Source organism: Dendrobium catenatum, unplaced genomic scaffold, assembly GCF_001605985.2.
Source record: "Dendrobium catenatum unplaced genomic scaffold, ASM160598v2 fragScaff_scaffold_9, whole genome shotgun sequence".
Lineage (NCBI taxonomy): Eukaryota > Viridiplantae > Streptophyta > Magnoliopsida > Asparagales > Orchidaceae > Dendrobium > Dendrobium catenatum.
In genome coordinates, this window is record NW_021318471.1 from 2,976,095 (window position 1) to 2,986,845 (window position 10,751).

At 31.2% G+C, this 10,751-nt stretch overlaps 1 long non-coding RNA gene across 1 annotated transcript; it reads right to left on the bottom strand.

Annotated features, from left to right (window-relative positions):
• Positions 1-3,530: 3,530 nt before the first annotated feature.
• Positions 3,531-4,827, bottom strand: LOC114580386. Its single transcript, XR_003701772.1, has 3 exons — positions 4,413-4,827; positions 4,267-4,325; positions 3,531-3,663 (listed from the first exon to the last, which is right to left on the bottom strand). It is a non-coding gene; the product is annotated as an uncharacterized LOC114580386 (long non-coding RNA).
• Between the last annotated feature and the right edge of the window lie 5,924 nt (positions 4,828-10,751).

Sequence of the window (10,751 nt, forward strand, 5' to 3'; positions counted from 1 at the left end):
TCCTTCGCACGTACTCTTTAGTCTTAACATTCGTTTTAGCTTTTAATGGTGTTATTATTATTCTTAAGGCTACAAATTTTCTGAATAAAACCAAATTTTATTTTGTTCAAATTAGTAAAGTTATTTTTTATCCCATTTTTAAAATATAATTCGTGTTTTTAATTAAATTTAGCTGCTTAAATTAAATTAATTATATGTAGAATTTTAGTGATTTAATATCAAAAATATGGAATTCTTAATGATCTTTCTATTAATAATAAACAACTTTGAATTTCTTATTTGAGAGATAATAGAACAATGCACTGAAATGTCGCACAATAGTGGTTAAGATGCTTGTAAATATACATAATAATTTTGTAATAGTTGATGAGCTTATAAATATTAGAGGACTTATTGTAAACATCTATAGCAAACAACACGAACCTCACAATAATGTAATGTTGGAGAATTGACACTCCTAAAAGCCATAGCAATGAGAAAAGCTACTTAAAAGGAATTCGTCAAAAAAAAAAATATTAAAGTTCATCACTTATGCATCATTATGGCTTCGTTTGGGACGGCTTTTTTATTGCTTTCTAAAACGGAGTTTTAGTACAAAAATAAAAAAATTTGTACTAAAACTCTGTTTTAGAAAGCAATAAAAAAGCCGTCCCAAACGAAGTCTATGTGTGTTTAAAAGGCGAGGTTATACAGAGCCATCAAGGATGTTGGGGGATTAGAGGAAAATAATAAAAGAATGATGGATTAAGCTAGTAGTGTCATGGAGATTATGATGAGATTATGGTGAATGAGGAGCTTTAGTATAACGGCAAGGGGACGTGTACTGCATCCTTAATTTTGAGCAGCTCTAACCTATTGTTGATTTTATGATAGGCAAACTTCCCCATGTAGTGATATCACTCTCTCTTGGCTAATTTCTTATAAGTGATGAAGGATTTGAACATGATGATTTTCCGTTCTGCAAATACAATTCTTAAAAGATAAGCCTAAGAGGCCTTCACTAGCAAAATTATGACATCCTTCATTGAGGGAGTAGCTGTCATATTGAGCGTGTTAGAGAGGGAATCCATAGTGACAGTTTACTTTTTGTAAACCAATGGAGAAGATAGAATATGTTGTCTTGGATTTTACTCATTTTAACCATTGAGGGAGTGTTTATAGATTAATGGGAGTACTTCTGACAAGTAATATTAAATTATTACATATTGAAATATTCACGATAATTAAAAAGGAGTTTAGCATCTTAGCTTTATATGAAGATTGTGTGCACAAATAAAGTTAACTTAAAAGAGATTCCAAAAATTAAACGTTAAATTTTCAAAAAGAGAAAATCATAGGGGCTTAGCTCACTTGAAATAATAAACTATATAAATAAGATTAATGAAGCTCAATCTTCCCTTGAATTGGAGAAATTGAAATTACAAAATATGGACTATTAGCTTTCTCTTCAATGAATATGATGGAGAGTATTGAAGAAGTAGTGAAGGACGAAGATAAGAATCAAGAGACATGTTAATCGATAGAAGTTAGTTGCATCTATATATGATGGTAGTTCTCAGGCAATGATAGTTAGATGATAACCATTAGACAATAGGAATCATACGATAGTAGTTGAGCTATGCTAGTCGGATGATGATGCTCGAGTAATGGTGGTTTGACGACAACAGCCACGTAAGGATGCTCACATGATAACGACCGTTGGTGATGATTGTGAGTATAGCTCTTGTGTTCGTTAGATCTCAAAACACTTTCAAATTTTAAGCCTCCCATGCGAAGAAAAGCAATCAATTTGTAAAATTTTAGAGCGTGATATTTTAATAATTTTAGTAAAAATATTCAAATACTCCATTGGCTAATGTGTCTTGATTCTCCCGATTGTATATTATTTCGTATACGCTTAATTTCTTAATGATACTAGAATTGAGTAATATTATGTTTGTTGAAATTTTCTCATTGAGATGTTTGATTTGAACAACCACATAATATTTAAATATCATTTTATATCATAAATAGTGTCATGAAATTTTAAAATATGCTTCATTTGTTTGATTTGAACTCATTTTGACTCAGATCAAAATACTTTTTGTGTCATTAGACTTGTTTCATCAAAATATTTATTTTGATTATAAGTTTGTTGAATTTAAATATCATAGGATCCTTAATTTAATTTTTAAAGTTTTTAATTCAAATATTATATCAAGTTCCATATTTGATCAAATGCATTTTTCGGGGCAAAAATATTGTAACATTTTAAGCATGTAATAAAATCTTAAATATTTTTTTGTCCTTTAAAATAGAAAATATTCATTCAAAACATTTTCAATCAAATATAGGTGAAATATTTACAAAAACATAGTATGATTATATTAAATAAGGGTTTATATATATATATATATTATTGGTCTTGTTTTTACTCAAACTCTTGGCCAAGGAGTTTGACCTAGTCAAATTGACCAAGCCAGGCCCCAAGATCACCTCCCTTGTGTTCAGTGGGTCAAATCAAGTTTGTTGAGCCTAGACCTAGGCTCTGGTTCAACTTGATTGACTAGGTTAACCTGTGTTAACCCAAATTGACCCAAGCTCCTTTACTTGATTTCAAATATCTTCCAATGCTCCTTTGGCTCAATTCTAACCTCCCCTGGACTCAGTAGGTTATACCCAATCTATTGAGCCCAGACCCATGCCTTGGGTCAACCTGGTTGAATAGGTCAACCCATGTTGACCCATTTAGCATAATTAAACCCAAATCAAATCCAAATCCAATCAAACCCTATCTCTTGCTCCAACCCCCACACCTTTGGGTCTAATTGACTAGGTTGACCAGGTCAACCCTAGCTCCCCTTAGTCAAATTTGACCTATGTAGGTCAAATTAATCATATTTAGTGCATTGAAATCATTCCAAATCCTCCCTAGAGCCAAACCATGGCCAATTCACCTTGTTTTCTTACCTAATTGACCATAGATTTGATCTTGGCCATTAGTTATAACCCTAGGACTATAAATAGGGAGTTTAGGTCAACCTTGAGAACACCTTTGCATTTTCTCTCTTCCAAGAGCCCCCAAGCCTGAGCCCTTACTTGTGTGTGCTCCTTAGACTTCTCTTCTCCTTTCTCTACCTAAATCCACTGGTGAAAGCTTGTCGTCGACGAGCCTCTAGTACACCAAGGGTCAAACTCTTCATAGACGAATCCACGTCAATTCACTATATTTTGAAACGCAGTTTCTTTTACAAATAGGAGCGTGGGGCAGTCTACAAGTGCAACAAGACATTAAACGGGTTAAACCGTCCATAAACCAAGGTGAAATTGCCAACTCTTGTTCACTAAACTTAGATCTAAATAGATTTATGTGCATCACATTTTAGAACACAAAACTACTTTCTCATGAATGTTCTTCATTCATAGGACTTATGTTTAAAATTTCATTCTAAATTGTTCATCCGATTTAAAGAAAATCATTAAAAAAAAAAAAATTTAAGGCGTCAGTTTACGCCCTATTATAAGTATACGGCATCAGGATCATTCTCCAAAAGAAGTTTCAAGATATAATAAAAATTAAAACTCAACAAAAGGTAGAACTATTTTTCCTTTTTCTATCTGATAATCCAAATGCTTCAAACTCTTCCATCTCTACTCTTTAGTACAAAATAGTATGCAGCAAACCTGAAAAATAAATAAAGATAAAAAACATAAACTTGATAAGAAGTTTTCACCTGAATAATAAATGCAGCAAACCTGAAAAATAAATGCTTCAAAATCCTTAAACTCTTCCAACTCAGCACGGTTCTCTGCGATTCAGCAACACATTTAAGAGAGGAAAAGGTATGATGAAAACAGGAGACATGAAGATGCATGACCGGGTCTAACCGAAGCCGTGACTATGAAAAAAATGCTTACAGGTTAGAATTATATTCACCCACCTGAAGACCCTATGCAAACAGGAGACATGAAGATGCATGAAGAATATTGAACATTATAAAAAGAAAGACATAATATGAAGATACATCAGTAATTATGAAAAAAATGCTTACAGGTTAGAAATATGACAATCTCCATCAGTAATTATGAAGAGACATGAAGATGCATGAAGAATATTGAACATTATAAAAAGAAAGACATAATATGAAGAGACATGAAGATACATCAGTAATTATGAAAAAAATGCTTACAGGTCTTTACTTTTAAATGCAGATACATCAGTAACTATGAAAAAAATACAAACAGGTCTAATGCAGAATAAAGAGCCATGAAGAATATATTTCTAACCTCAAATTTTCTCATGTAATCGGTAGGACAATCTCCACCTCTTCATCATCTTCCTCCTCCTACAAAAGCAAAGATAATTGAATATTCATATGTAAGTATTTGGGATACGAAACATATGTGTTCTATCTTGTATATAACATCATTACCTTAACCCTTCCCTTCAAGCCATAGTGGCAGCGAACCCAGTTGGAGCCACAAAGGAGAGCTTGCATAGTGTCAACCCCTAATTTTGATCGGTATTTATCAACTACTCTTTCTCCAGCACTGAAAGTGGATTCTGAAGCAACTGTACTAACAGGGATGGATAAAATATCCACTGCCATTCTCGAAAGTATGCGGTATTTGGCTTGATTGTTTTTCCACCATGCTATCACATCAAACTTATGTCCTTCACTACAAAGTTCTAAGCCATTTTCCAAGTAGTTGTCTAAATCTGATTTTGTAGGCCTGGTGCTTGTTTTGGATGAGACAAATGAGGTGAAATCATGCCAACCACTATATTTTTTAGAATTAGATTGATGGTCTACACTTTGCAATGAATTGGTTGTGCTCCTTGAACTCCCTCCTACAATACCATCATCACCATCAAATTCGGCTTCAGAACTTCTAACTTATTCCTCATACATTTCATAGAGAAGACATCTAACATGCTGCACATTTCTCATGCCTTCATCTCCATGATATATCTTAGGGTAGGCAAACTCAATTACAACAAACTTCATTCTTGGATCCATCACTGCGCCAAAAGCCATGAGGAGATTACATTCGCCTCAATATTTATCAAATTTAGCTTTCATCTTCTTAGTCATATCCACTATAAAATTATCAGTAGAAATTGCCCCATCATCCAACACTTTCTTAATAGTACAGATTTGTGAAAGAAATAAATTTGCTGTAGGATTGCCTTTTAAATACTTTGAACTTCGATAATTCATAGTAAATTTGTTTTAAATCAGATTATTGCGTATAATACCTCATTATTTTTTAAAAATAAAGTATTTTCATATAAAATTATTTTTAGATCCTAAAAATTTATTAATTTTTATGAGCTATTTTTCTAATTGTTTAGTTATTTTTATTATTTAACTATTATTTAAATAAATAGTCTATTATTTTTGAAATTATTTTGAAAATCTCCTTGGGTGATCAATGGATCTCCCTTATATTATTTACTTTTATACATTGAATTATTTTTAATTATATTATTTTCTAAAACCTACATATTTATTATATATTTTTTAATTATTTTAAAACTACATATATGTTAAATCCCTTAAACATAGATTATTCATATAACTAATATTCATGGGGGTAGATTAGTGAATGGTCCGAATCATTCACTAATTACATCACTAAATTGGCTTAGTTCTTATTTTTGTTATATTTTTCCTGTGTAGGACACACAAGTACCTAGTTTAGGCCCTCCTCATATTTTTCTAAGGACATGGAGTGTTTATATTTTTATGCATTCTCTTTATGTTATCCTAAGGGTTAGTCTTGAACATGTGATTTAAACATATTTAACATAACGACACCCTAAGAATAATAATTAAGGATGCGTCTAGCAAATTTAAAAAAATTCTATGAACCATGGTAGACCTTCGATTGACATAAAACTTTAAACACTTAAACTTAGTGACATCTTAAACCTCACAGAATTTTCTAGAAATTTTTAAGAGCCTTTAAACCCCTTAATTAATAAACCTTGATTTAACCCATAATTAATCCCCAATAATTTCAAAAAAATCTAATAAATTTATTTTAAATAAAAAAATTACCTATAATACCTTAAACTCTTCAAAATGTAAACCTTAATTTCAAAAAATTAAAATTCCTTTAATTGGATTGTACATATTATTACCAATCAAGGTGCGTTGGCTAGAACCGCTATCCTCAATGGTTAATCATATGTGAGATCTAATCTACCTTCCATTAGCCAGCTTGCAAAGAGCGTGCAGGCCTGCGTCGTCTTGTCCTTCGAGATGATGCTGTTGTATACCCCTCTGTATTCAATTCCCCACACAGCAGTGTCCTTTCAGACACTATATATAGGTCACAATTAGGGATTCATATGAATTGATCTGAGTCAAGCAAAATATTGCTTAAACTTTAGATAGTTTGCAAAAACCCTATTCGAGTTTGATATATAGCTTGATTTTCATATGTATAATATTATTTAAACTCAATTCATTTAAAAGTATGTTAGTTGAGCTTGATTTGAGTTCGACACATTAGTTAATCAAATGAACCGTATTGAGCTAATTAATGAGCAATATAATTGAGCAACATGTTAGTTAACTAAATGAGCCTTATCAAGCATATCGATGAGGAGTCTAGTGAGCTTAACAATGAGATTTTAATTGATTGAACTACTAATAAATAAATATTTTAATGAGCATAAAACAAGTAGCTTGTATTAAATAAATACAAACAAACATAGAAAAGACAAGACTCTCACATAATCAAAGATATTAAATAAATTTATTCATGATCTGTAAATGTTATAATTCATAATTTTAAATAAATCATACATCAAGTTGTTCAAACTTGTTTATTTATCAATCAAGAATTTATAGAACTTTTCAAGCGTATTTGATTAATCAATTAAAAAAAAGATGAATGAGTTCTAACTGAGGTGAGGTAGGAGTAATTTGTCAAGCAGATTGGTTCATTTGAAGATCTAATTACAATTATGTAAGATTTATAGTGTCGATAGTATTATAATTATTGAAGGAAATTTTCTTTATCTACATATGAAAAACCATTTTGAAGTGTAACTTTATACATAGTCCCTATTAAATACCTCTCCATAATCTGGCGGCAAATATGACATCCCTATCATATTTTATCACATTTGGCACACCATGTAATCAGATAATGTCTTTGACATAGATATGTGTGAATCTGTCAACTATATAAGCTTGTCGAATTATGCATCTAACTTCTGAGCATCTTGAATATTTTCTTCTAAAGAAGACTAAATGATCATTTGAGCCACTATACTAGAATTTCAATCAGTAAAATAAATCACCTCTAACAGTAATCCCTTCATATATCGTATCAAATACTCATCAAAAGCGATCTACAAACATAATAATCCAAAAGACTTTCTACTCGGAGCATCTGTCACTGCATTAGCCTTACCAGGCTGATGCTGAATAGTCATATCATAGTCCTTGATCAACTCAAGCCACCTCCTTTGGCTCATATTCAGATCCTTCAGAGTGAAAATATTCTTTAGACTCTAATGATAACAAAAAATCTTTCACCTCACAATGTACAAATAATGACACTAAATTTTCAAAGTAAATAAAATAGAAGCAAACTCTATATCATTAGACGGGTAGTTCCTCTTACGTGGTTTTATCTTTTTAGAAGAATAAGTTATAACTTTATCATGTTCCATTAAAAAAAGCCCCTGGCCTCTTAGTAAAGCATCACTGAATAATTCAATTCCTTTTGTACCAGATGAAAGAGCAAAAACTATAGCATAAGTCAAATAATCCTTCCATCTATGAAAACTATCCTCGCACTCTAGTGTTTAGGAAAAAACTACTAACTTTTGAGTTAGTCTCGTTAGTGGTGCAAAAATCTAAGATAATATATTAAAAAACTTCTTATAATATTCAATCATACCTAAGAAGCTAAGTATCTCATGCATAATAGTAAACCTAGGCCAATTAGTGAATGCTTGAACTTTTTGGGGATCAATAGAAATACCAACACTACTCACTATGTGCCCCAAAAAAGCAATACCCGTTAACTATAACTCTTATTTAAAGATTTTTATATATAGCTAATGCTGCCTCAAAGTCTTCAAAAAAATTCTCAAATGTCTAACATAATCTTCCTGAAAAGAAGAATATATCCAAATGATATCTATGAAAATAATCACAAAATGATTTAAAAAATTTCTAAATACTCTATTTATCATATCCATAAAGACAATTGGTGCATTAGTTATCCTAAATGACATTACCAAAAATTCATAGTGTCCATATCGAGTACTAAAAGTTATCTTCATCACATCATCCTCTCTCACATTCACCTGATAATTGCAAGATTATAGATCAATCTTTTAGAATACATAAGATCTAATAAGTTGATCGAATATATAATCAATTTATTGCAATGGATACTTATTCTTGATAGTGACTTTGTTCAACTCCTTATAGTTAATACACATAATCATTGTACCATCCTTTTTCTTCATAAATAGAACATGTGCTCCATAGGGAGCACACTAGGATTAATAAATCCCCTATAAAATAACTCCTGAAGCTACACCTGGAACTCCTAAAAGCTCTTTAAGTACCATCCTATATAGAGCTTTAGATATTGGGACCATACCCAGAAATAAATCAATACAAAACTCTAAGTCTCTGTTCGGAGGAAAACTAATTAAGTCCTCAAGAAATACATCTAAAAAATCTCGTATTAATTGGATATCAGAAAGAGAACCAAAATTTATACTATACTAGACTAATGCCAGAAATATCATACAAATCTTCTTCCATAATCTATATGCTTCCACAACAAAGATCAAACAGGATACACCTCTAGCTCTCTGGAATATATAATTCTCAGTGCCTAAAAATAATGTAACTTATTTTTTCAAATAATCAATTTGAGTCATATACTGACTCAACCAATTTATATCCAAAATAATATGATCATATGAGAAAACGAGTAATAAAATAAGACTGGAATTTCATTTTTTTATTAGAAATCTTAATATCATATAAACAAAATCTACTGGTTATTATATCATCTACATTCAATAAAGTAATTGAAAGAGAAACATGTAGTAAAACTGAAGGTAAGTGCAATAAATTGAAGAAAATGCTCAAAATTAAAGGAATTACTAGCTATAGAATTGAATAAAATACAACATGGATGCTAAAAACATATAAATTATACATGTCATAACATTTGGAGCATCACGAGCCTCATACTGAGTCAAACTATATATACATGACCAAATAAGAGTTGGAGCAATAGAACTACTATGCTCTCTTTTTCCACCACTAAATGACCTCCTTGCCACAAAACTAGAATAACCGGCTATACCAGACCTTAGAAAAAGTATGGATTGGAATTACCCTCAATTTTTTTATCGATTTGACAAAACTCTCATATTTGGGCTTAAAACATCGATTAAATCTTTTTGTGGACATACTATTACGCGGTGATCTATTTGACTACATCTAAAGAACTCTCTAGTCATCCTATAACACTGACCAGAATGATATCATCCATAATTCTAACACACAGGTTGCTTACTAATAAAATCAGAACTGGCTATGCTGCCACTGTTAGAGACTGCTACAGATATTGACTATCAACATATCATGGAATTTACTTATATAAATATGCTCTTCTTACCAAAAAAGCCACTACTAGAAGTCTTATCATTAAATCTCTTCCTACTAGTAATCTATCACTATTAAGTAGCTATTAGATCATTCTCTATCAAATGAACTCTCTCCACCAGCTTAGAGAAATTAGAAATGTAAAATGGAACCATATATCACAGATTATCTTCAAGTTCTCTTATAAACTTGTAGCACTTTTTCACGTGAGTGCTAACTAGATGCAGAGCATATTTGGCAAAAAATAGTAAACTCTACCTCATACTACATAACTGTCATGCTCCTCTGAGCTAGTCTCAAAAAAATTTCATGTATTTATTGTCATGTAGAATGTGGTACAAATCACGCTCTAAACACATTAGAAAACTTCTCCTAATTAATTAGATAATTTAATATCCCTTAAAATTTTTCCTCATACTGACCCATCCACTAGCATTGTGCCTCGTCATCTAATTGAAATTCTCCTAATGGTACCTTCCTCTTAGGGGGGCACTATATACCATCAAATGTCTTTTTGAGCCTCCTCAACTAGTTCTCTACTACTATGGCCTTAGTAGTATTCTTGAATCTTGAAGACTTCAATCTAAAAAATATCTACATATGTCTATTTACCTCTTTATATCTCACAACTGGAACCCTACTCTTTGCCTCACCCATCATCTGAGTTATCAAAGTAACAAACTGCTAAATTGTATCTAATTTAAGTATCAGAGCATTAGTACATATAGGAGCTGCCTAACTAGCACTCTGTCCAACTATCATATATGGGTTTGGCGGGTCTATAATAATGCAGAATATGCAATTGAACATACTTGTACATAAAATAAACAATAATAAACACCTAGTCATACTCAAAATTACCTCACTTAACTTATATATCAATTACTATATCTCTACTTTATAATCAAATCCTAAAACTGTTAATTTGATACCATAAAAGCTTATCACAAACCAACCTAATTATGATAGGTCCTATTATGTTGTGTTGTGACAATCTAATCCCAATATTTAGTTTTGAAATATTTAGGTTTTCTTTCAAGTTCAAATAACTATAAACTACAGAGCTACTAAAACATCAATATACTAAAAATAAACTTATTCACTTGATTTTCT